We start from the raw sequence: 24,027 nt of genomic DNA, 5'->3' as shown, positions 1-24,027 counted from the left end.
CCAATCCAGCCCACGGACGAACAAAATATACTAAATCGAAACTGTGTATAAATGATAATGAATCTACATTCATACAGTTTTCTTGACCGTGTCCAGTTCGCTAATAACCATCTAAAGAAAGCTAGACAGTCAGGGAGCATTGAAAATTCAAAAAGACAATATTTTGTCAATTTTGATGGCAATGAAATATAACACATTTTCAGTGGAGCCCTCCGCACCTCTTTGAAGACCGAATGCGGCAAAATGAATTTGACACACCTGCTCTATCCACATATATTTACATTCACCTTCAATCTATAACCTTCTATGGTGACCAGCTGCATTTGATCTTCCCTACAGTCTTTTTGAGACTCGATAGAGAATGAATGTAAGGGATTATTCATGCAACATAGGCACACAGCTAATTACTATATTCCTTGCTTTTCACAGGTACAATACTTCCTCTGATTACACCATCCCTTTTTCATGGCAATACCTTTGACTTTCTTCTCCAACCAAACAAAGTAAAAACTGTATGTCCTCTTCATTCATGAGTCACTTGTCCAAAGGGTAACGTTATTATTCAACCAGGCGGAACATTCAGAGCGTCACAGATGGAAATGTATTGTACAGACACTATGGCTGGCACAATTACTGTATAACTGACAGTTACTGAAGAAAACCGTCATGAAAATAAAATAACTATCATAACCGTTGAATTATTATTACTTTTTTGGGGGGGAACAACTGCTGACTGAAAATGGGACGGCTGGGCATTCGTGCGGTTGAGTCCGTTTCGGCCGTAACATGGACTCTTAGTAACTGAAACAAGCAAACAAGTCTTTGGTTGTCTAGGCAACACCCCCCACAATGCAGCAGCAGTACATATATAATGGGCTTGGAACCTCTAACCATGGCAATTTGACTGGTAAACTCATGGGTACACTACTTGCAATGGCTGCCTGGTATTGGGATTCAATAATTTTCATGGTAATGTAGTAATGTAGAATGTTCATTCAAATGATGTTAACTGATGTGGCTCATGCAATGAAATGTATTTTTTGTAATGTCAGTTCAGTTGAATCAACAAATCACAGCACATGTTTTAGCACATATTTTGCTCCTATGGCTACACTCGCAATGGCCACCAGTCCACCCATTATGCCATCATTGACTTGAATGGTGATGCCCGTTCTATTCATTCAATTTATATGGCAGCACATGCAGTCAGGAGCGGTGAAGAAAATGTCAGTCTAAAAACGTTATTATTTTTTTTCTATTCGAATGGTTATTATGGTGACCGCGGCCATTTGGCTGGCCAAATACCGTTATCCAAAATTCCATGACCATCACAGCCCTAACAGACACAATTGTGTCTGCAGAGAGTGAGCCAGATCCCTCCTGGTGAAGTCCAACTCCATGGTGGCTGAACCCAATCCAGTCTCTGGGCCATAGTGACACACTGGAGGCCAGCATTACCTCTTCCTGTTCATCTTTACAATGTATTTATATCCCAACATGTTTTTCTGATATCTTTGATGGACCAACTGCATGATGCTGAATCTCATAGCGTTGCTGAGCAATATTGAGACAGTCAGGCCAAACGTACATGCTCCAATAGGTCTCAATGGTTTCTTTGATGAATGAGCCATGATGTTACACAGCCAGGCAGATCCTACGTGCTCCGGTAGGTCTTTATAATGTCCTTGATTGTCCTCCTGCAGATCGGGCAGCTGGCGTTGGCCATCTTCTTCAGTTTGAGGCCACAGGCGTAGCAGAGACACATGTGACCACAGGCGTACAGCACCGTGTCCACCACGTTCTCATAGCAGATGGTGCACTCGTCACTCCACAAGCCCGAGCATGATGGGAAGGTGGGGGATTCCGAGTGGCTGGAGAATGGCGAGCTGGGGGTCGTACCTGGGAGACAATGGAATAGGTTTTAGAGTTAGGAGTTAGGTGGATCATTTGCATACAGTATAACTTGGAAACTGTACTTATAGGAATAGTTTTTCCATTTCTGACTATCTATACTGTATCTGCTCTGGAATGTTCTCTTCTATGTTTACACATTGCAGGATATTGCGTCAAATAACTAATGTTCATCCTTTTGAGAGGGGCTTAACCATCATAACAGGTGTGATATCGTGCAATTTAAACAGCACATTTCCAACCTATTAAAGTCAAAAGAAACTCTCAACAAATGCTGGTTACGTTTACTGCAGCTGACGTTGCCTTTCTTGGTCATGGTATGTTGACTGTTTTGTCACATTCCTGCCATAAACAGAGGTGGAAAATCAGAGACACAGAGAGAGAGAGAGAGAGACAGAGAGAGACAGAGAGAGAGAGACACAGAGAGAGAGAGACAGAGAGATAGAGAGAGAGACACAGAGAGAGAGATAGAGACAGAGAGATAGAGAGAGAGACAGAGAGAGAGATAGAGAGAGAGAGAAAGAAAGAAAGAAAAAAAGAAAGAAAGAAAGAAAGAGGGAGAGAGCGAGACACAGATGTAGGATCTTAATTTGAGCCAGTTTGCTACAGCAGGAAAATAATCCTGCAGCAACAGGAAATGTGAATAATTATGTGGATTATAATTAATGGACATTTTTGTAGGGGTTGATACATATTTTTTGTAAGGGAAAATCACATTTTTTCTTTTTAAACCTCAAATACAGTACAAGTTTCACAAGTTCTCCTGCAACACGGTGATCAAATTAAGATCCTACATCCTACAGAGAGAAGAGAGAAAAGAGAGAGAAATAGAGTGAAAGACAACACAGGGATAACCTGGTGAGTGAGACACAAGGTAGTAACGGAAAGAGGGTTTACCTGTGGAGCTGCTGAAGGCTGGTGGGTAGCTGGAGTTGAGGCTGGTGTTGAGGTTGATGTTCAGGTTGGAGTTGAAGTTGGGCTCGGAGCTGCCGCTGCAACGCAGGGTGGGGGTGTTCGGGGAGCTGGGAATTGACAGCCCCCGAGGGTCTGCATTCAGAGACGAGCCTGAGGGCACAGAGAAGCACTGTGTCACATGCAAACTACTCTGAACTCATGTAAGTACAAATACCTTAGAATGCCAGTTTCACAAGGAAAATGCTGGGTCTAGTTATTTGTGGATCTCCATAGATATGGTGTAATAACACTGTATGTCAGAATATGACAAGGTTCAACTTTGAGAGTCTGGCGAAAGCTGACTAAAGCACACACAAACACCGACACCCACACGCACACGCACACACACATTCGCAGATGACATGGCGTATGTGTGGGTATGAGTGAGTCAGGAGCCCTTGAGGTATTGTAGTCTTGCCCCCCCTTCCCCTCCCCATCCCCCACATATACAATCCCTCTGGCCATGGAAGAGAGAGTCTGCTGTGTCTGTCCTGTGCCATCTCCATCCATTCTGAACAGCAACACCGGCAGCCCTATTTGACATCAGCACTCACATTGGCATCTCTCTCCACAGAGGAGAAAAGCTCTGACAGTTCCAAATCCACAGACCTATGTCTGAATGGCACAAAACCATTTTTGTTTACACATAATTTGATGTCTGCCATGAAACTGCTCTTGCACTGGTATAGTCATGGCATAACGTACCTCTTATGTGCCAAATGAAACACTGTCAGTTTGCAAACAACAGTAAGCATACGCAACTAGTAAGCATACGCAATTAACCTACACATTACCCCATTTTATTCCCTTTTTCGTATCCCGTACCCCAAGTCTCCCTGAAATGGCAAAGATCTGTGACTTCTCTCCCTAAGATTAAAAACAACTGTAAACAGCTGCGCTTTAGTCGACGAGACCCCCCAAAAAAGTATTAGAAGAAAGTTTGAAACACATTCTCGTAAGTCCTATTGCTATGACAAGAATGTACACAATCAAGTGCAAAACTGAGCGGGGTCTAATGCAACAGAGCCTTGACAATGGGGTGCCCCTATCCGTTCCCCTGAGTTCCCATCTCTCTTGGACCACCCTTACTGCCGGGGTTCCAGTTTCAATCTAAATAAACAAGCCTTGTTAGCTTCTGCAAACAGTGGTTCATATGGTGGCCAGGTTGCTGTTCAAATTGTTCAAACACTAACAGACACACTGTACTGTGGGCTGAGGGAAATGGCAGAGGAGAAGAGAGAGTAAGTTCATGTTCACAGGCTTGGAGCCTTTAAAAGCTGTCCTAGCTTTGTCTTACTAGTGTTTATTGTTGTATTGAACAAGGTTACACTCAACCGTGTTTGGTTTCTTGCATGGTTATTACCAGGGGCGCAACATTCACTGGGGACGGGGGGACATGTCCCCCCCACATTCTGAAATTGTATTTTTGTCCCCCCCAGTTTTATCATTGGAATGTGACACAAAACGAGGCAACGGTGTGCTTTAGGACCATGTGGACGCCTCCGAGCAGTCGGGGAGGCTGTTTGGAGTGTTTATCCGACTTAATAAAATTAAATAATTAATAATATGTCCCCCCCACTTCTAAAACCAAAGTTGCGCCCCTGGTTATTACACCAGTGACAAATGGATCAATGTACAGTTAGAAGATATACAGTATCTTCTTTAAAACGTGTCAACCACATACATCACCAGCATTACTAGCAAAAAGGACAGGGACATCGTGGGTAGACTACTATAGTTACATAGGTTTGCTTGCAAACTTTCTCATGATCGTTAACCTGACCTATGTGACTGACCGGCTGCACAGCTGTCTGGTAACATCCTGGTCCCATCTAATAGGAGATCAGACAGAAAGACAGACAGACAGACAGATACCCTTCATGTCTATTCATAAACCCTTTCATCCAGGATTGGGTTCAGATCCTGCCATCGTATGAATGCACTCCTGGCCCCTCTATCTGGAATGAACAATATCTGAGGGCCTTTGAGTATGCAGGGCAGCCTGGGAGGTCTGTACGTGGCCCCAGATAAATCCACTGTGGTTATTTCGTGCATTATATCACCTTCTTATCGTTGGCAGTGATCTTTTTTATGTGACGGATTTACTGCATCAAACCACATAAACATACTCATTAAGGCAGACTTTTTAATGCCTAACCTTACAATACTAGGATTATATTTGAGGTCTCATTTGTTGTCCTCTGTAGCTCAGTTGGTAGAGCATGGCTCTTGCAATGCCAGGCTAGTGGGTTAGATTCCCGGGACCACCCATACAGTGAATAAAAAATCTATAAACGCATGACTGTAAGTCACTTTGGATAATAGCGTGTACTAAATGGCATATATTATTATATATGGCCTCATTCAGTTTGCTACTGCATTTGTGCTGTAGGGACATCAGCCTCTGTACTTACATAATATAAACATCTGTTTCAAACCATGTTTATATTATCACGCTTAAGCCCCATCTAGAATGTATGTGTGGCGTTGCAATGGGAATTCAGACATAAACAAGTACGCTTATGAAGCTTATACAACCAAACTAAGATATTCACACAGACTCCATGACCATGTAAAAGTGATGAACTCCCATCTGCTTCATTTCACAGCTCCAACGACACACGACCACGGACAAGCGCCACTTTCAGAGGTGGCTGTACGTTTCCACGGCAACGCGTGCCATGTGCCGCCAGTGTGTGGGCGGAGAGAAATGTCAGAGCTGCCCTCCCCACAGCTGGAGGGGGTAATGGGACGCGCTGTCAGAATCATAAGAGGGGTGAGAGAAAGAGAGGGGGGTGGAGGTAGAGAGAGAGCGAAGAGGTAGAGAAAGAGAGAGAGAGGAGGTAGCGAGGTGGCCACCACTAGGAGAATAAAGCGTGGGTGAAAACCCTGGCGCCTGAATGCAAGACGCAATTACATTTTAATAATGCATATGGAAGGCATCATAAACAGCTAGCACAGCAGCTAGCAGAGCCCCCCCCTAATGGATGGGGGGCTCTGCTAGCTTTCTGATGCTGCTGCTGTGCCCACACAGGACAGAAATAACCTCCTCAACCGAGGAGAGGAGAAGAGAGGAGAGGAGAGGCTGGGATGACAGTGGAAAAGATAGGAGACACAAAAAAAGTTCCATCACATTTTTTAAAAGTCTTCAAAGACATTCCAATATTGCTCTCAAACAATATTCTAACATTCAGTTTGGACAATAATCAAACGGATTGAGACACAATCATTCTTATTAAGAAGTTGGCCAGAAAACAAAGCCTAGCAGGGGGAACAGGGTGTTCAGGGCCTGATGACAAATATCCTGGCCTCAGCGGAGCTTGTTAACAACCAAGAGAGCACACACATCTGTGCTTACAAGCTGTATTCTGCATCATAGCCAGTATCAAAGTCATGAACATCTAGTACTGAACTTGCTTGCAAACCAGAAAAATATATGATCCTGCATTATTATAATGCATGCCTACATCTTCAGTGAGTTCTGATTTGTTTCAACCTGTAAACACAGTCAAACTAATACTCTTTCTTCAAATCAGTATTTCCTAATTTCTCTGTGCACCACATTGTAGGTCTGCTTAAAGGGATACTGCGAGATTTTGTCAATTCAGTTTTTCTACTTACCCAGAGTCAAATGAACTTGTGGATAAATGTTTTAAGTCTCTGCGTACAGTTTGAAGGAAGTTAGAGGTAGTTTCCCGAGCCAATGCTGACTAGCGTTAGTGCAATGACTAAGTCTATAGGTACGCTAGCATTATGCTAGGGGCTTAATTGCCAAAATCTCGCAGGATCCCTTTAAATTCCAGCCCTAGAATCCACTTACAAACAGGAGAATCACTGCAAAGCCAAGTGAAATGAAATACGACCCCAAACCTCCACATGCAGCTCGCCATTAATTCCCCATTTCCAACAGCACCCTTCCCTGTCAGCCATTATTTATGACATGTTATTCTACTATTAATTTATCATGGGCTGGTCCTAAAACCACCCTTTTGCTGGATTCAATCAAGACAGGGTTTTTCACCCTTAGGCCTCCTCATCCAGACAAGCTTGTCATGGTATGTACAGATTGGGCATGATGTGTTAGTCTGCACCTAAGATGACTTACAGCTAGGGAATTAGAGTGTTCTTATGGTCATACAGTAAGTGTGTGTGTGTGTGTGTGTGTGTGTGTGTGTGTGTGTGTGTGTGTGTGTGTGTGTGTGTGTGGAGAGTAACAGCTTTTTAATGTGCCCAACTACTATGCAAATACATTATTGCACCATGTTCTAATTGGCCTTTAAAGTTGCCTAGAGTCATAACTGAATGGTTTCAGTCGACTAGGCTAGGATTAATTTCCCAATCAGCAACAGCAGGTGAACTGTGGTAAACTTCCATCTGTTGGAGCCACTTCCGATAACAAGTGAGTTCATAGAAAAGGAGTAGAACTGAAGATGGAACGCTCGTATTAATTTACAAACTGTGGGAGGAGAAGCTAAATGCCAAGTGAGATATATGAGTTAATAAAAAGTCAGAGTGCAACAAAGAACGGAGAAAGAGGAAAACTAGTTCATGACTTGGCTATGTAAGAATCCATTCTCCAAAGGTCATTCAAGGATCAGACACTAAAATTGTTTCTTAATGGGAAAAAAGACTGAAAAGTCTCACGATTTTCAGATAAACTTGAACAAAGATTAATATGATGTCTTTGAGTCAATGAGAATGACTTTATAGCAACAGATTAGCATGTATTAACCCAGTTTATACTGTAATCTCACTTGAAGCACTTAATAACAATGACATGAGTGTCAAATAGAATTATGTATCGTATTATTATATAATAACAGTTTTACAAAACTGTTCAGTGAACTCACCTAGGATCCTGAGTTGTGTGACGGCTCCATGCAGACCGAAGAACATCCACAGAGGTCTGGCGTTGTCCACACACACCTGCATCCCTGCGTTGATTCCATTGTGGCTCAGAAACATCTCCCCCTCCACGTTCAACACGAAACCCAGGATGTCACCACTCTGCAGAGGCGCCCCCACCCGACACACCGCCCAGAATTCCTTGCGGTCGACCAGGGACTCCGGGCTGTATGGCAGGTCACTGGGACGAAGCCAAGCTGGGTCGCACGACGTCACGCCATAGGAGAGTGAACCGAGACGCGTGGCACCCGCCTTGGTCACTTTTACGAACACGCTTTCTCCACAACGCAGGGGCCTGCTGGTGAAAACCAGGGTTCTCTCATCACCGCTGCGATGCTCCATGCCCCGGGACACCGTGTGCTCATCAAGGGCCTTGACATGGGCGCCTCGGAGCGGGTGGAAGTGGAGGTCGCTGTCAACAAGCGAGGGGAGCAGAGAGCACTGCTGGGAGTTGAGGGAGTTCTGGGGGATGGAACAAGAGGTGGAGCTGAGGGGGTGCAGGCGCTCCTCTTCCTCCTGCTCTTGCTGCTGGAGGCTGAGGTCACACAGGCTGATAGAAAGGTGAGGGTCGTCTGGGTCCCGCCGTAGCGATGCCCGGTGGGCGGTGGTGAAGGAGCGAGGACGCAGGCAGTCTAGAGGCACCATCTCACTGTCTGTAGGGACAGAGAGAGACACAAACACATCATATGATTAACACTTTTTTCATAATATAAAGTCCATGCAGCGAATGGTCAAAGCTTTGTAAAGAACTTGCTATGTTAGGACAATCCTCAAATGTGTACACTGAAGTGTAGTTTCTTTTCCCAGAAATATTGGAATAATAGTATTATGAGCTATTTACCAAAAGCTTTTCGGTTTTCTCTCTTTCACATTCAAGATCCACTTTACTCACTGTTATGAAATATACTATCACATAAAGGCACAAATAAAAAAATAAAAAATTTGTGTCACATACACCGGATAGGTGCAGTGAAAAGTGTTGTTTAACAAGGTCAGACATAGTAGTACGGCACCCCTGGAGCAAATTAGTGTTAAGTGCCTTGCTCAAGGGCACAGACAGATTTTTTACCTTCTCGGCTCAGGTATTCGAACCAACAACCTTTTAGTTACTGCCCCAACGCTCTAACCGCTAGGCTATCTGCCACCTGCAAATACCTAAATGTGCATTTTTCTGTGTTTAGAAATAGAAGTGTTAAAGTGGGAAGGGATATTGCTTGAGGGTAATGTCCATATCAGAATAAAAGAGACATAATAGCTTTACGTAACATTGACTGAGTGAGCGGTTCACTTGTACCCACTACAAAGACCATGAAGCTCAGCTGTGCCCTGAATGGGACAGTTGTCCACTTTAGCAGAGACCAAGCATTACAGCAGTTCCACACACTGCACAGATAACCACTTCTGTTGAAAGCACATATCCTTATTCATCAGCCTCAAACAATCCTCATGGAATGTTAGTGTCCCCACAATGTATTGGAACTTAATGCTTTAATATGAAAGTATTTGGGTTGGTACAGTATCTTCTCATTCCACTGCGAGTAAAGTACATGTATGCATAAACATGTTTGAAAAAGCGATATGTTTATGCACATGCTGTGACGTGCATACACATTCCAAAAAGCTATCTGACAACTTTACATAACACATAATCACAGTGACTTTATATACAGTATGTCCACTGTAGCCATATGAACTATGTGTTTGGGTGTTAAAGAGATGGCCAATGCTGCAACTGAGAGGGACAGACATTCTGAAGCGCCAACAGTATCACCTTTCCTTTGGCTGTGCTCAACACTAATAAATAGCCTCCCTTGAGCTAAATTGGCAAACTGTTGAGTGAGAGTCACATGGCCGTTCACAGACCGCCTTAGCAGAGAAAACAAACCTCTGGTTGGTACAAATGGATCTGCATCATAGCACGCTTAGGGACAGGGGACAGGCAGCAGCCAAAATTAACCTTCCCCTCTAAACCTGGGCTAAAATTAGCCAGATTGGACATGTGAGAAGAGTGGAAAGGGGTTGACTGACATAAGAGGCAGGGTCCATTCACTGTACAAAAGAGAGAGCGCAAAGGAGAGCGTGCGAAGGAAACTGTGAGAAAGAAAGAGAGAGAGAGTGTGATGGAGAGAAAAATAGAGAAAGGAAGAGAGGGAGTAAAAAAAGAGAGGGAGAAATAGAAAGGGAGAGACAGAGGAGACTTGCCACCTCACACTCTCTCTTTATCACACGGAGGCAGCACCTCTCCGGTAGGTTGGACCCAGATGATAAACTTCTTGGCCATAATTACTTCCTGTGTGAAGGGTGTCCACTAACAACAGCCACAGTCTTATACTTAGCACCACTATTTCTGTCCAAGGACACTTTGCTGCTAATCACATCCAAGTCGTGATGGGGCCCCAAAATAATTGTGCCACTGTACTACAGTTCACATACACATTCAGTCTCCCCAACGGTGACTACGGTTAAAATACACTACATGTTAGTATCATTTACACCTTTAGATCCTCTGAATCCTCTCAATTTAGATTACAAAGGAGATTGGGATAGAATGACATGAGTAGGGTTGCAAAATTCTGGTAACTTTCCCAAAATTCCCAGGTTTTCCAGAAGTCCCGGTTGGAACATTCCCGGAATTTGGCAGAAATAAGCAGGAAATCCAGGAATCCTCCAACTGGGATTTCTGGAAAACATGGGGATTTGGGGAAGTTCTGGATTTTTGCAACTATAGACATGAGACACGAGGGGAAGACCAAAGCCTGAAGTCACACAATGAGATCTTCACCAAACTAATATAGTGGTCAATTTGGGCTCACACCAGGTATAGGACATGATTGTATGCAAGAGAGCAACATATACACTATTTTCACAACAAACAACTAAAAAGTGTACATCCCTAGCAACAGCACCCAGAACCAGGGTGCATCCTCTCTCAACTCCCTTTTCGATTTTGTAATTTTGTCACGAAAACCATTCATACTATTTGATATATGACTTTACATTATTTCAATGGCACATACACCATAGCATGGGCCAATGCTTTTTTTATTAGAGTTGATCCTAAGCCAAGTGTGATTACCCTCGTAGTTGGGGTTTAGAGCTTGGTTCCTCTCAGACTGAGTGCCTTGGTATTTCACAAGCTCACTCATTAAAACGTCAGTCACACACAGACAGGTGCAGGCTTGCATCTTTTGTCCTCTGGAGCCTGTTTGAAGCCATAGTGCCAGAAAATTAGGCATTCAGACATTCTCTGTCGCCTAACGAGTGCCACTTTGCCGTTCCCATTTTTACTGGTTCATTTGGATACGCCCAAATGGTTTTATAATAGGGCATATGAGGACCAAAGGTGATTATCCACTACTTAAAAACGTTTCACAAAAAACAGCAAAGTTCAAGTCATTGAAGTTTATGAATAGCAAAATAAAATTGTGATCACATTTTGAGTAAATTAGAAAATAGACGTGATTAAGTGACTACAATTGCTTTTGTAACGTGAGGGATCCTTATACCCTTACTACAGTTAAATGGAACACTCAAATCAGGTGAACAACACATTATACACTAATGTTATTAACAGTGGTCGGTGCAGTGATTGACCTCATGAATGTGGCCATTTAAAACCATAGATTTTAATCCTTGGGGCAAACTTCAAAATTCAAAAAAGTTAATGTTTGTAGTTCTCATATTTGTGGCCATTTAAAACCCCCTGCCTGTCAATCATCTAACTGCAAACATGAAACAAAAGGTAAAGGAGACATTTCTTGTTTTATTGTGTTACTTTTTTTATTTTTTACTTTAGTTTATTTAGTCAATATTTTCTTAACTCTATGTTCTTAAAACTGAATTGTTGGTTAAGGGCTTGAAAGTAAGCATTTCTGTTGTATTCGGCGCATGTAACAAATACAATTTGATTTGATTTAAGGGGTCACTTTGGAAAGCAGCTTAGTTATAATCCACGTAAAACCCTTCCCAAAACTGACTCCAAATATAAAAAGAGGAACAAACAGAAACTGAGGGACTAACTGACTGAGCACAACCTAGTAAAACCAGTTGCTAAGGATTAGAATGTGACATTTTGGGAGGTAGAAACTCCAGGATATGGCAGGAAGAAATGTTCTCTGAGTCAATAAACACATAACATTATAGTGTACCTATAAGGGTTATTTAACCTCATGGAGGAAGATACATAAACGCCCATCAAGCATAGGTCTCTGGTGCTGTTAGTCCAGTCTGGTCTGGTCTGTGTGCTGGGCTGGAGGGGGAAGGGGATGAGGATGATAGTTTAGCCTATACTAATGCAGGAATGTAGGTCTGGACCACTGATTGTTTCCCACTCATTAAACACAGAGAGCACCTGCTAACATAGAAACACATGATTAGTCTGATGCTGCCCAGATTGTAAATGTTCTCCTATATTCCCCAGCCAATTTAAACAACCTTTCCCACTATGTGAAATGGGTAGCGGAAAACGTCCTATAACTAAATTCAATTTCATTCACACTGGCATATTTTCAGAAGGACCCAAATGCAATAGCAGGAAAGATAGAGTACAGTCCAGTCCATTAAAGGCAATTAAAGCTAAATCATTCACAGTAATTCAGGAATCCTATACCTTTTATAGACTTTGAAAATATCAGTTGAGACAGTGGCGTGCAGCTGTGAGTTGCCTGAGAGCATTTGATTCATTCCTTGGCATAGTGGAGCTGGATTAGGGGGCTCACTGGGTTTTACTGAGAGTATGGCTGTAACCTCAACAAGGTCAGTGCTCCCAAGTGGCCTGTGTGTGTGTGTGTCTTTGTGTGTGTGTGTGTGTGTGTGGTGGGGGGATTTGCTGTAATATGCATGACTCGAGGGCCTAGGCTCCGTCCAGATTGAGTGAGTGAGGTCATATATCATGAAACAGAGGGGCTGCCTGGGGGAGAGAGGGAGGGGGAGAGGGGCAGCTTTGTCTGTCCCAAAAAGGAGAGAGAGGGGCTTTCGTCTATCAGGGGAAGAAAGGGTGAGGGCTCTGGGGAGAATCCACATCAATGAGCTTTTAAGGAGTGTTATCCCAGCTGAGATAGCGGTACATAGGTGTATGTGTGTATCGGGGGATGGGGGGTTAGGTACTGTATTGGTGTGTAGCAGAGAAGGCTGGTGGGAGGAGCGATAGGAGGATGGGCTCATTGTAATGGCTGGAATGGAATAAATGGAATGGAGTCAAACATGTGGTTTCCATCTGTTTGATGTGTTTGATACCGTTCTATTGATTCCATTCCAGCCATTACAATGAGCCCGTCCTCCTATAGCTCCTCTGGTGTGTAGTGGGAGGCTATATGTTTCAATGAACTCTCAGACTCGGAGATGCCAAATGTAAGATGAGCTGTGTATGTAGCATTTTTGGAACACCAAGTTGGATTCTCTGGCCCAAAGCCAGATGTTTCTGATTCTTGGACCTCCTTCCATAGTGGAAAGAAGATGGCACTCACTGAGGTGACACATATCTACAAAGGCAGGCAGGCTCAGCACTTTGTGCTGCTAAGGGTCAGCGGAGAACCCTGCCTGGCTACCCAAACTGCTTGCTCCGGCCAAACGCTACGCCACACCCACGGACGTTAGTTCCTTCTCTGCAATGAGTCTGGATCTGAGTACCTCCCTGACAATTTCTAGGATGCAAACACATTCTAACCCTTCTGATTGGTCCCAGAAACCAATGAGTTGGGCCAGAGCCAGAAAACACATGGGTAAAGCAGCGTTTTGAAAATTCTTCATTGGCTTTGATTGGATTGGTTAGAGATGATCCAATAGCTGATGACTTTGTTTTGCACAACACCCCTCATTTTGACGTCACCACAAATGACTTCAACAATGGCAGTCTCAGACTGAAGTATGTAGCGAACATAGAGCAGCGGAATAATTCAGTTTGAGTCGTCAGGCAACTGAGAACCACTTCTGTAGATATTATGCCTCAGGTGACTGCTAAACTATTGGCATACACCTTCCACCAATCATTTCATTACCAAGGAGGACAAAAAAACAACAACTATGTTTTAGACACTTGAAATAACTTAAGGTTCTTTGATGACTCCAACATTAATCATACCTCAAAGTTGGATTGTGTCAGCAAAAAGTTACTTATTCATGTCACTGCACTTCTATGGCTGACTAGAAATGTAAACATCTTCATCTGTGTGATGGTTCTGGTGAATCAATAATATTTTGCTTTGGGGCTATGGGGGGCTATAGGGTCTCTGGTGATTCTCTCTAATCACAAACAGATTTCCTCAATTAGTCTCATCTCCTTGTTTTGGTCAAGGAAACCCAGGGTAACCCCCAGTGAAACGTCCACACACAATGAGCTCATTATTGATAATGGACTCTCTGGCCATCTGAATGTGGTTAGCTTCTCCCCCTGTACTGTATAGCTGAGCTCCCAAGATTCTGAGCTGACATGTTCTATTACCATTTCCATTATGATTTCACTGCAAATGTCTTAGATTCCATCCGAACTGATTAAATCATGGTTGAGACAACTGGCCCTGTTTAGAGACATTTATTTTCCTTAACAAATCTAATTAATATAAAGCGCTGAGGTCATCTGAAATAAAGCTAGCTTAAATACATGCTAAAACCTTGTATGTGTATAGCATGACGTTGATGAAAGAGGGCCATCCCACATTCTAGTTCCTACTTGTCCTCATAGTCCAGTGTGAAATGTTTGGCTGTGGGGAGTAGCATCCCGGAAGCATAGGCCAAAAAGAATGTGTCAAAATTATTGATCTTGTTACAATGGCATTGTATCTTGGGCAACATACCTGAGAATAGGGTTGCCATGGGGACTAGAGCATTTCTAAGGGAGGGCACTTACAGTATACTGTTCTCTATGGTTGATCCATCTTTGTTATTTGAATAATGATGGTTTAATTGGCCTAGGCATGGATTCTGGGGTCTAAGAACAAACAGTGGCTTGTGAAAGTATTTATATCTTTCCTATTTTGTTGCCTTAAAACCTGGAATTAAAATAGATTTTTTTGGTGGGATGTATCATTTGATTTACACAACATGCCTACCACTTTGAAGATGCAAAATATTTTTTATTGTGACACAAACAAGAAATAAGACGAAAAAACTGAAAACTTGAGCATGCATAACTATTCACCCCACTGGGATTTTTGCCCATTCTTCAAGGCAAAACTGCTCCAGCTCCTTCAAGTTGGATGGGTTCCGCTGGTGTACAGCAATCTTTAAGTCATACCACAGATTCTGAATTGGATTGAGGTCTGGGCTTTGACTAGGCCATTCCAAGACATTTAAATGTTTCCCCTTAAACCACTCAAGTGTTGTTTAACAGTATGCTTAGGGTCATTGTCCTGCTGGAAGGTGAACCTCTGTCCCAGTCTCAAATCCCTGGAAGACTGAAACAGGTTTCCCTCAAGAATTTCCCTGTATTTAGCGCCATCCATCATTCCTTCAATTCTGACCAGTTTCTCAGTCCCGCCGATGAAAAATATGGTGTTCTCGGGGTGATGAGAGGTGTTGGGTTTGCGCCAGACATAGCATTTTCCTTGATGACCAAAAAGCTCAATTTTAGTCTCATCTGACCAGAGTACCTTCTTCCATATGTTTGGGGAGTCTCCCACATGCCTTTTTGGCGAACACCAAACGTGTTTGCTTATTTTTTTCTGTAAGCAATGGCATTTTTCTTGTCACTCTTCCGTAAAGCCCAGCTCTGTGGAGTGTACGGCTTAAAGTGGTCCTATGGACAGATACTCCAATCTCCGCTGTGGAGCTTTGCAGCTCCTTCAGGGTTATCTTTGTTGCCTCTCTGATTAATGCCCTCCTTGCCTGGTCCGTGAGTTTTGGTGGGCGGCCCTTCTTGGCAGGTGGTGCCATATTCTTTCCATTTTTTAATAATGGATTTAATGGTGCTCCGTGGGATGTTCAAAGTTTTGGATATTTTTATATAACCCAACCCTGATCTGTACTGCTTAACAACTTTGTCCCTGACCTGTTTGGAGAGCTCCTTGGTCTTCATGGTGCTGCTTGCTTGGTGGTGCCCCTTGCTTAGTGGTGTTGTAGACTCTGGGGCCTTTCAGAACAGGTGTATATATAATGAGATCATGTGACATTAGATTGCACACAGGTGGACTTTATTTAACTAATTATGTCACTTCTGAAGGTAAATGGTTGCACCAGATCTTATTTAGGGGCTTCATAGCAAAGGGGGTGAATACATATGCACGCACCACTTTTCCATTATTTATTTCTTAGAATTCTTGAAACAAGTTATTTTTTTCATTTCACTTCACCAATTTGGACTATTTTGTGTATGTCCATTACATGAAATCCAAATAAAATCCATTTAAATTACAGGTGGTAATGCAACAAAATAGGAAAAACGCCAAGGGAGATGAATATTGTTGCAAGGCACTGTATGTATATAATTCACGGTAGTGCACACATACACTCCATTTCATAAAAAAACTCAGGACAAAGGCAACAACATGATACACATCTTAATCTCAAGAGGTCTAAGAATAAATAGCAATTTTACAAAATTTGGAAACCTGGAGCAGGATCCATACTCTTGCAAAGTCCAAATGTAACTTTAACCACCTTTAAAACACTCAATCATCAAAACAGCAGGGAATTTGCACATTATGTATTAGTGTGATCAGCTGTCTCAGAAAGAAAGAAAGAGTTGTACAATGTTTCATGATTTTAACATGCCAAACATTCCAGTTCAGTGAATTAGCTAAATGTTAATAATGTGGAGACACTTAGCATCCTGAGTTAATTAAGCAATTAGCATCCCATCATGCTTGGGGGTCATGTATACAAATGCCCAGTTGGCCATTATTTTGGCTACAATGGCTAGAAGAAGAGATCTCAGTGACTTTGAAAGAGGGGTGATTGTTGGGGCACGTTTGGCAAGAGCTTCAGTGACGAAGACTGCTGAACTTGCTGCTGTTTCACAAGGAACAGTGGGATCAATTGAAATCAAATGAACACTTATGTAAGATTCTGGAGCAGCGCCTGAGACAGCGTTTTCCAGCACCATGAACAAAAACACAAAATTATGGAATTTCTTGTGGGAAAATGGTGTTGCATCCCTCCAATAGAGTTTCTGACACTTGTAGAATCTATGCCAAGGGGCATTGAAGCAGTTCTGGTGGCTCGTTGTGGCCCAACGCCTTATTAAGACACTATGTTGGTGTTTCCTTTATTTTGGCAGTTATCTGTATCTCGCCTCATGGAGATTGTAAAGAGAACCTAATGTTCTATCTATGAAAATGTAAGGTTTAATGGGTCTGGATATATAGACACCCTTGGACTTTTCTTAAATAATTCCCTATTTATTCTTCTAAAAACAGTTGAAATTCACACCCTGTTATGGATTTTCAACATTGCAGAACCAATTAAATTTTTGTAAACTTAAGTTTGACACAGACAAAATTATAGACATCCCGGAGCCAGTACTTGGTGCACAGCCTTTGGCCAAGTTAAACTGCCAAGAATGTTTTTTGTAGCCATCAATGAGCTTGCTGCACTTTTCTACTGGCCCACTCTTCAGCAGCAAACTGCTCTAATTCGTCAATGTTTGAGGGGTGCCCTCAATCAACTGCTGTTTTCAGCTCTCGCCATAGGTTTAGAATGTGATTCAGACCTGGACTCTTCACTGGCCACTCCAGAATAGTCAAGCATCTCTTTTTAACCATTCCTGGGTGTTTTTTTAATGTGTGTTTGGGGTTGTTGTTCTGCTGGAAAACCCACAACCTTCAACAGAGATACAGGTTTTGGACAATGGTTTGAATTAGAGCAGTTTTCTGCTGAAAAGTGGGCCAAATTGCAAGTAAAAAGGTGCAGCAAGCTCACTGATGACTACAAGTAGTGTTTGTCTTCAATTGTCTTGGCCAAAGGCTGTACAACCAGGGAGTGTCTACAACTTTGTTCTTGTCATGCTCTTGTCATTAATCTTTATTTTCTGCTTACAAAAATAAAATTGGTTCTGCAACGTTGAAAATCCAATAACAAGGTGTGGTGACAGAAAGTTGCTTTATTTTATTTTATTTTATAAGAAATCAGGAATTATTTAAGAAAAGTGCAAGGGCCGCAACTGTAGTATGCAACACACAAATTGGTATCGGTGAATATACATAAGCTGTAAGCAGTGCCACTCACTCACACACAGCTAGACATTCCTATTTTGTTTAGTGTAAATGTTGTTTCAATGCTGTCACCAGTGCTGCTTTAGAATGACCAGTGGAACAAACCTACTTTCACCTGCGTCGCCCTTGAATAAACCCTGGCCTGTTTGGCTGGCTGCTGCAGTGGCCAGATTGTACATATCTGATCAAGCCTGATTGAAAACTATTTCTATCCACAGATCGAGACCATGTGCAGCCACAGATAACATCTACGTTGACAAGTAAAACAAAAAAGTAAGCTCTATGTGCGTGTGATTGTTGACAAAAACAAACAGGTTATGAAAGCTATGTACAATAGGGTCAAGACAGCCCTAGAAGAATCAAATTAGTAAAAAATAAAACAAGATTCAAAGAGTTTCAGTTCACATTGACCACCATAACAGGCATGACCACATCAACAAGTGATTTAAAAAAGTAAAAGGTGTCTTTTCCACAATAGCTGTTATGTTTTAATCAAATGTTACAATGAGTTCTTTCATCCAGTACATGTTGACTACTTGTCTATTTTTACTAGAGAGCAATATTATTTTCCCATGCGAGTTTAATTAACATTCCCAATGTTATTTGTTTGAGACTACCAGTATTCTATTTCTCACACCATGATGTATAATGCAAGGCAATACACACCATGATATGAAGCTAGTCCTTAGCTTCCACATAATTAGATTTTACCCTGAATCTGGACATAATTGTATATATTCTTTAATGACTACAGCGATACTACCTCTAGCACCTTGTCAGTGATAAAGTGATTCATCTAACTCCAGTAAACTAACTTCTAGCTCCAAACACCCCTCATCCATCAAAGGCTTACTTCTATTCACTGATGAACAAACTGCTTATTTACCCTGTAAGACAACCTGGTCTCAGAGCATTTCGTATTCGTCTGTACGTACAGTTGAAGTCGGAAGTTTACATACACTTAGGTTGGAGTCATTAAAACTAGTTTTTCAACCACTCCACAAATGTATTATTAACAAACTATAGTTTTGGCAAGTCGGTTAGGACATCTACTTTCTGCATGACACAAGTAATTTTTCCAACAATTGTTTACAGACAGATTATTTCACTTATAATTCACTGTATCACAATTCCAGTGGGTCAGAAGTTTACATACACTAAGTTGACGGTGCCTTTAAACAGCTTGGAAAATTCCAGAAAATGATGTAATGGTTTAGAAGCTTCTGATAGGGTAATTGACATCATTTGAGTCAATTGGAGGTGTACCTGTGGATGTATTTCAAGGCCTACCTTCAAACTCAGTGCCTCTTTGCTTGACATCATGGGAAAATCAAAAGATATCAGCCAAGACCTCAGAAAAAATGTGTAGACCTCCACAAGTCTGGTTCATCCTTGGGAGCAATTTCCAAACGCCTGAAGGTACCACGTTCATCTGTACAAACAATAATACACAAGTATAAACACCATGAGACCATGCAGCCATCATACCGCTCAGGAAGAAGATGCGTTCTGTCTCCTAGAGATGAACGTACTTTGTTGCGAAAAGTGCAAATCAATCCCAGAACAACAGCAATGGACCTTGTGAAGATGCTGGAGGAAACAGGTACAAAAGTATCTATATCCACAGTAAAATGAGTCCTATATCGATTGGACATGATTTGGAAAGGCACACACCTGTCGATATAAGGTCCCACAGACGACGGTGCATGCCAGAGCAAAAACCAAGCCATGAGGTCGAAGGAATTGTCCGTAGAGCTCCGAGACAGGATTGTGTCGAGGCACAGCTCTGGGAAAGGTTACCAAAAAATGTATGTAGCATTAAAGGTCCCCAAGAACACAGTGGCCTCCATCATTCTTAAATGGAAAATATTTTGAACCGCCAAGACTCTTCCTAGAGCTGGCCGCCCGGCCAAACTGAGCAATCGGGGGAGAAGGGCCTTTTTCAGGGAGGTGATCAAGAACCCGATGGTCACTCTGACAGAGCTCCAGAGATCCTCTGTGGAGATGGGAGAATCTTCCAGCAGGACAAACATATCTGCAGCACTCCACCAATCAGGCCTTTATTGTAGAGTGGCCAGACGGATGCCACTCCTCAGTAAAAGGCACATGACAGCCTGCTTGGAGTTTGCCAAAAGGCACCTAAAGGACTCTCAGACCATGAGAAACAAGATTCTCTGGTCAGATGAAACCAAGATTGAACTCTTTGGCCTGAATGCCAAGTGTCACGTCTGGAGGAAACCTGGCACCATCCCAACAGTGAAGCATGGTGGTGGCAGCATCATGCTGTGGGGATGTTTTTCAGCAGCAGGGACTGGGAGACTAGTCAGGATAGAAGGAAAGATGACCGGAGGAAAGTATAGAGCGATCCTTGATGAAAACCTGCTCCAGTGTGCTCAGGACCTCAGACTCGGGCGAAGGTTCACCTTCCAACAGGACAACGACCCTAACCACACAGCCAGTCACTTTAACTCTACCCACTTGTTCATATTACCTCAATTACCTCGACTAGCCGGTGCCCCCGCACATTGACTCTGCACCGGTATCCCCCTGTATATAGCCTCCCTACTGTTATTTTATTTTACTGCTGCTCTTTAGTTATTTGCTTTTAAATTTTTTCTTTAAAAAATGCATTGTTGGTTAAGGGCTTGTAAGTAAGCATTTCACTGTAATGTCTACACCCTTTGTATTCGGCGCATGTGGCAAATAAAATTTGATTTGATTTGATATGAAGACAACGCTGGAGTGGCTTCGGGACAAGTCTCTGAATATCCTTGAGTGGCCCAGCCAGAGCCCGATCGAACATCTCTGGAGAGACCTGAAAATAGCTGTGCAGCAACGCTCCTCATCCAACCTGACAGAGCTGGAGAGGATCTGCAGAAAATAATGGGAGAAACTCCACAAATAGAGGTGTGCCAAGGTTGTAGTGTCATACCCAAGAAGAATCGAGGCTGTAATCGCTGCCAAAGTTGCTTCAACAAAGTACTGAGTAAAGGGTCTGAATACTTATTTAAACGTAATATTTTTTATTTTATTTTATACTTCTGAAAAATGTTCCTAAAATGCTGTTTTTCTTTGTAATTATGGGGTATTGTGTGTAGATTGATGAGGGATTTTAGAAAAAGGCAGTAACGTAACAAAATGTGGAAAAAGTCAAGGGGTCTGAATACTTTCTGAATGCACTGTATCATACTAAATGGAGTGTCTAGGATTTACATACAGAATAATATGAAATGCTCTGAGACCAGGTTGTGTAAGAACACAGCCACACCTGTGAGCAGTGTTGCCATGTTCGCGGTTTTCTCGCTAAATTGGGCTACTTTGAAAACGTGTCACGGGTTAAAACGTATTGGTCGCGGGTGGCGGGTTTTTGGGCTACTTCTATATTGCACCGCGGCCGCCATTGCATTTCTCTGAAAATATACAGTTGAAGTTGGAAGTTTACATACACTTAGGTTGGAGTCATTAAAACTCGTTTTTCAACCACTCCACAAATTTCTTGTTAACAAACTATAGTTTTGGCAAGTCGGTTAAGACATCTACCTTCTGCATGACACAAGTAATTTTTCCAACAATTGTTTACAGTCAAATTATTTCACTTATAATTCACTGTATCACAATTCCAGTGGGTCAGAAGGTTACATACACTAAGTTGACTGTGCCTTTAAACAGCTTGGAAAATTCCAGAAAATGATGTCATTGCTTTTGAAGCTTCTGATAGGCTAATTTACATCATTTGAGTCAATTGGAGGTGTACCTGTGGATGTATTTCAAGGCCTACCTTCAAACTCAGTGCCTCTTTGCTTGACATCATGGGAAAAACAAAAGAAATCAGCCAAGACCTCAGAAAAAAATGGTAGACCTCCACAAGTCTGGTTGATCCTTGGGAGCAATTTCCAAACGCCTGAAGGTACAACGTTCATCTGTACAAACAATAGTACGCAAGTATAAACACCATGGGACCACGCAGCCGTCATACCGCTCAGGAAGGAGTTGTGTTCTGTCTCCTAGAGATTAACATACTTTGGTGCGAAAAGTGCAAATCAATCCCAGAACAACAGCAAAGGACCTTGTGAAGATACTGGAGGAAACAGGTACAAAAGTATCTATATCCACAGTAAAACGAGTCCTATATCGGGGCGGCAGATAGCTTAGTGGTTAAGAGCGTTGTGCCAATAACCGAAAGCTCGCTGGTTCTAATCCCTGAGCCGACTAGGTGAAAAATCTGTCAATGTGCCCTGGAGCAAGGCACTTAACCCTAATTGCTCCTGTAAATCGCTCTGGATAAGAGAAAATGTAAATAACCTGAAAGGCCAAAACCGCCATAAAAAAGCCAGACTACGGTTTGCAACTGAACATGGGGACAAAGATCATACATTTTGGAGAAATGCACTCTGGTCTGATGAAACAAAAATAGAACTGTTTGGCCATAATGACCATCGTTATGTTTGGAGGAAAAAGGGAGTTTCTTGCTAGCCGAAGAACACCATCCCAACCGTGAAGCACGGGGGTGGCAGCATCATGCTGTGGGGGTGCTTTGCTGCAGGAGGGACTGGTGCACTTCACAAAATAGATGGCATCATGAGGAAGGAAAATTATGTGGATATATTGAAGCAACATCTCAAGACATCAGTCAGGAAGTTAAAGCTTGGTCGCAAATTGGTCTTCCAAATGGACAATGACCCCAAGCATACTTCCAAAGTTGTGGCAAAATGGCTTAAGGACAACAAAGTCAAGGTATTTGAGTGGCCATCACAAAGCCCTGACCTCAATCCTATAGGAAATGTGTGGGCAGAACTGAAAAAGCGTGTGTGAGCAAGGAGGCCTACAAACCTGACACAGTTACACCAGCTCTGTCAGGAGGAATGGGCCAAAATTTACCCAATTTATTGTGGGAAGCTTGTGGAAGGCTACCCAAAACATTTTACCCAAGTTAAACAATTTAAAGGCAATGCTACCAAATACTAATTGAGTGTGATGAAATAAATAAAAGCTTAAATAAATCATTCTCTTTACTATTATTATGAGATTTCACATTCTTACAATAAAGCTGTGATCCTAACTGACCTAAGACAGGGGAATTTTACTAGGATTAAATGTCAGGAATTGTGAAAAACTGAGTTTAAATTTATTTGGCTAAGGTGTATGTAAACTTCCGACTTCAACTGTATATACAGTGGCGATTTTAGCATTGGTGGGGCACAGAAAAACAAAAATATTGAGATGCATGCCAGCAAAGCCACTACACAACACAACACAATAACACTAAACAATACATGAATTGGACTATAATGGTGACAGACGGTGCCCACAAGCTGTTAGGGCCTACATAAAGCTGTCCCAACAGCAGAGTCCCAACAGCAGTCCCAACACCTTACCACTGTTACACCTGGCTATCAGCGTAGCCTTGTCTGGCAGCAAAACAGTTAATTTAGCCTCATTTACTGCCTTTAAAAAAAACATAGCTGATATGGCTGACTTGCTTAAACAAATGTGGTTTCTACTGACAATTGAGATGTACAAACTACGGTATAAGGGAACGACAAGCGGATAAGAGGCAATCCATAATTTCAATTAAGACATTAATGAGCGCGGTAGGACGGACATAGTCAATATAACTATTTGTTCAGCACTTTTGAAATGTACAGCGACAGAATTCAGAACATATTACATCATTTATGCAGCAGCATACAATACATTTTTGGACTGTTCTGCTGTGCTCACTTGAACAGGAAGGTGGCACGGCAGTCCTTCGTGGGCAAATTTTGTCAACAAACTTTTTCATAAAAGTCTGGCATTCTCTGGATTTATGGTGCTTTTAAGACAACTGAGAACTCTGAAAAAAAACAAGGTTGAATCATGACATCAGTGATCTTCAGTTCGGAGCTCTAAAAAGAACCTGAGTTACGGTTGGATGACCGTTCAAAACGTATTTTCCAAGTCAGAGCTCTTTTTTCCCCCCAGTTGTCTTGAACTCACTGAAGTCTGAGATTTCCCATTTCCGAGTTTCCAGTTGTTTTGAAAGCGGCAGATGTCATGCTGGATTGACAGCATGGCCAATGTTGAATGTTTATCCTTTTAAGCTTGGAAAATAGACTCTTAAACCCAGACTTGG

At 42.3% G+C, this 24,027-nt stretch overlaps 1 pseudogene across 1 annotated transcript in view; it reads right to left on the bottom strand.

Annotated features, from left to right (window-relative positions):
* Nucleotides 1–1,654: 1,654 nt before the first annotated feature.
* Nucleotides 1,655–24,027, bottom strand: part of LOC311111031 (E3 ubiquitin-protein ligase NEURL1-like) — a 56,341-nt pseudogene continuing 33,968 nt past the window's right edge. Inside the window, exons 4-6 of the transcript in view lie at nucleotides 7,716–8,423; nucleotides 2,809–2,976; nucleotides 1,655–1,899 (exon numbers count right to left, since the gene is read on the bottom strand). The product of the transcript in view is annotated as an E3 ubiquitin-protein ligase NEURL1-like (transcript). The remainder of the gene's footprint in view (nucleotides 1,900–2,808; nucleotides 2,977–7,715; nucleotides 8,424–24,027) is intronic.

The sequence above is a fragment of the Coregonus lavaretus genome, assembly GCF_964263955.1.
Source record: "Coregonus lavaretus genome assembly, chromosome: 36".
Classification (NCBI taxonomy): Eukaryota; Metazoa; Chordata; class Actinopteri; order Salmoniformes; family Salmonidae; genus Coregonus; species Coregonus lavaretus.
The sequence above is the reverse complement of the archived record's forward strand: the minus strand, read 5'-3'. Positions and strand labels throughout refer to the sequence as shown.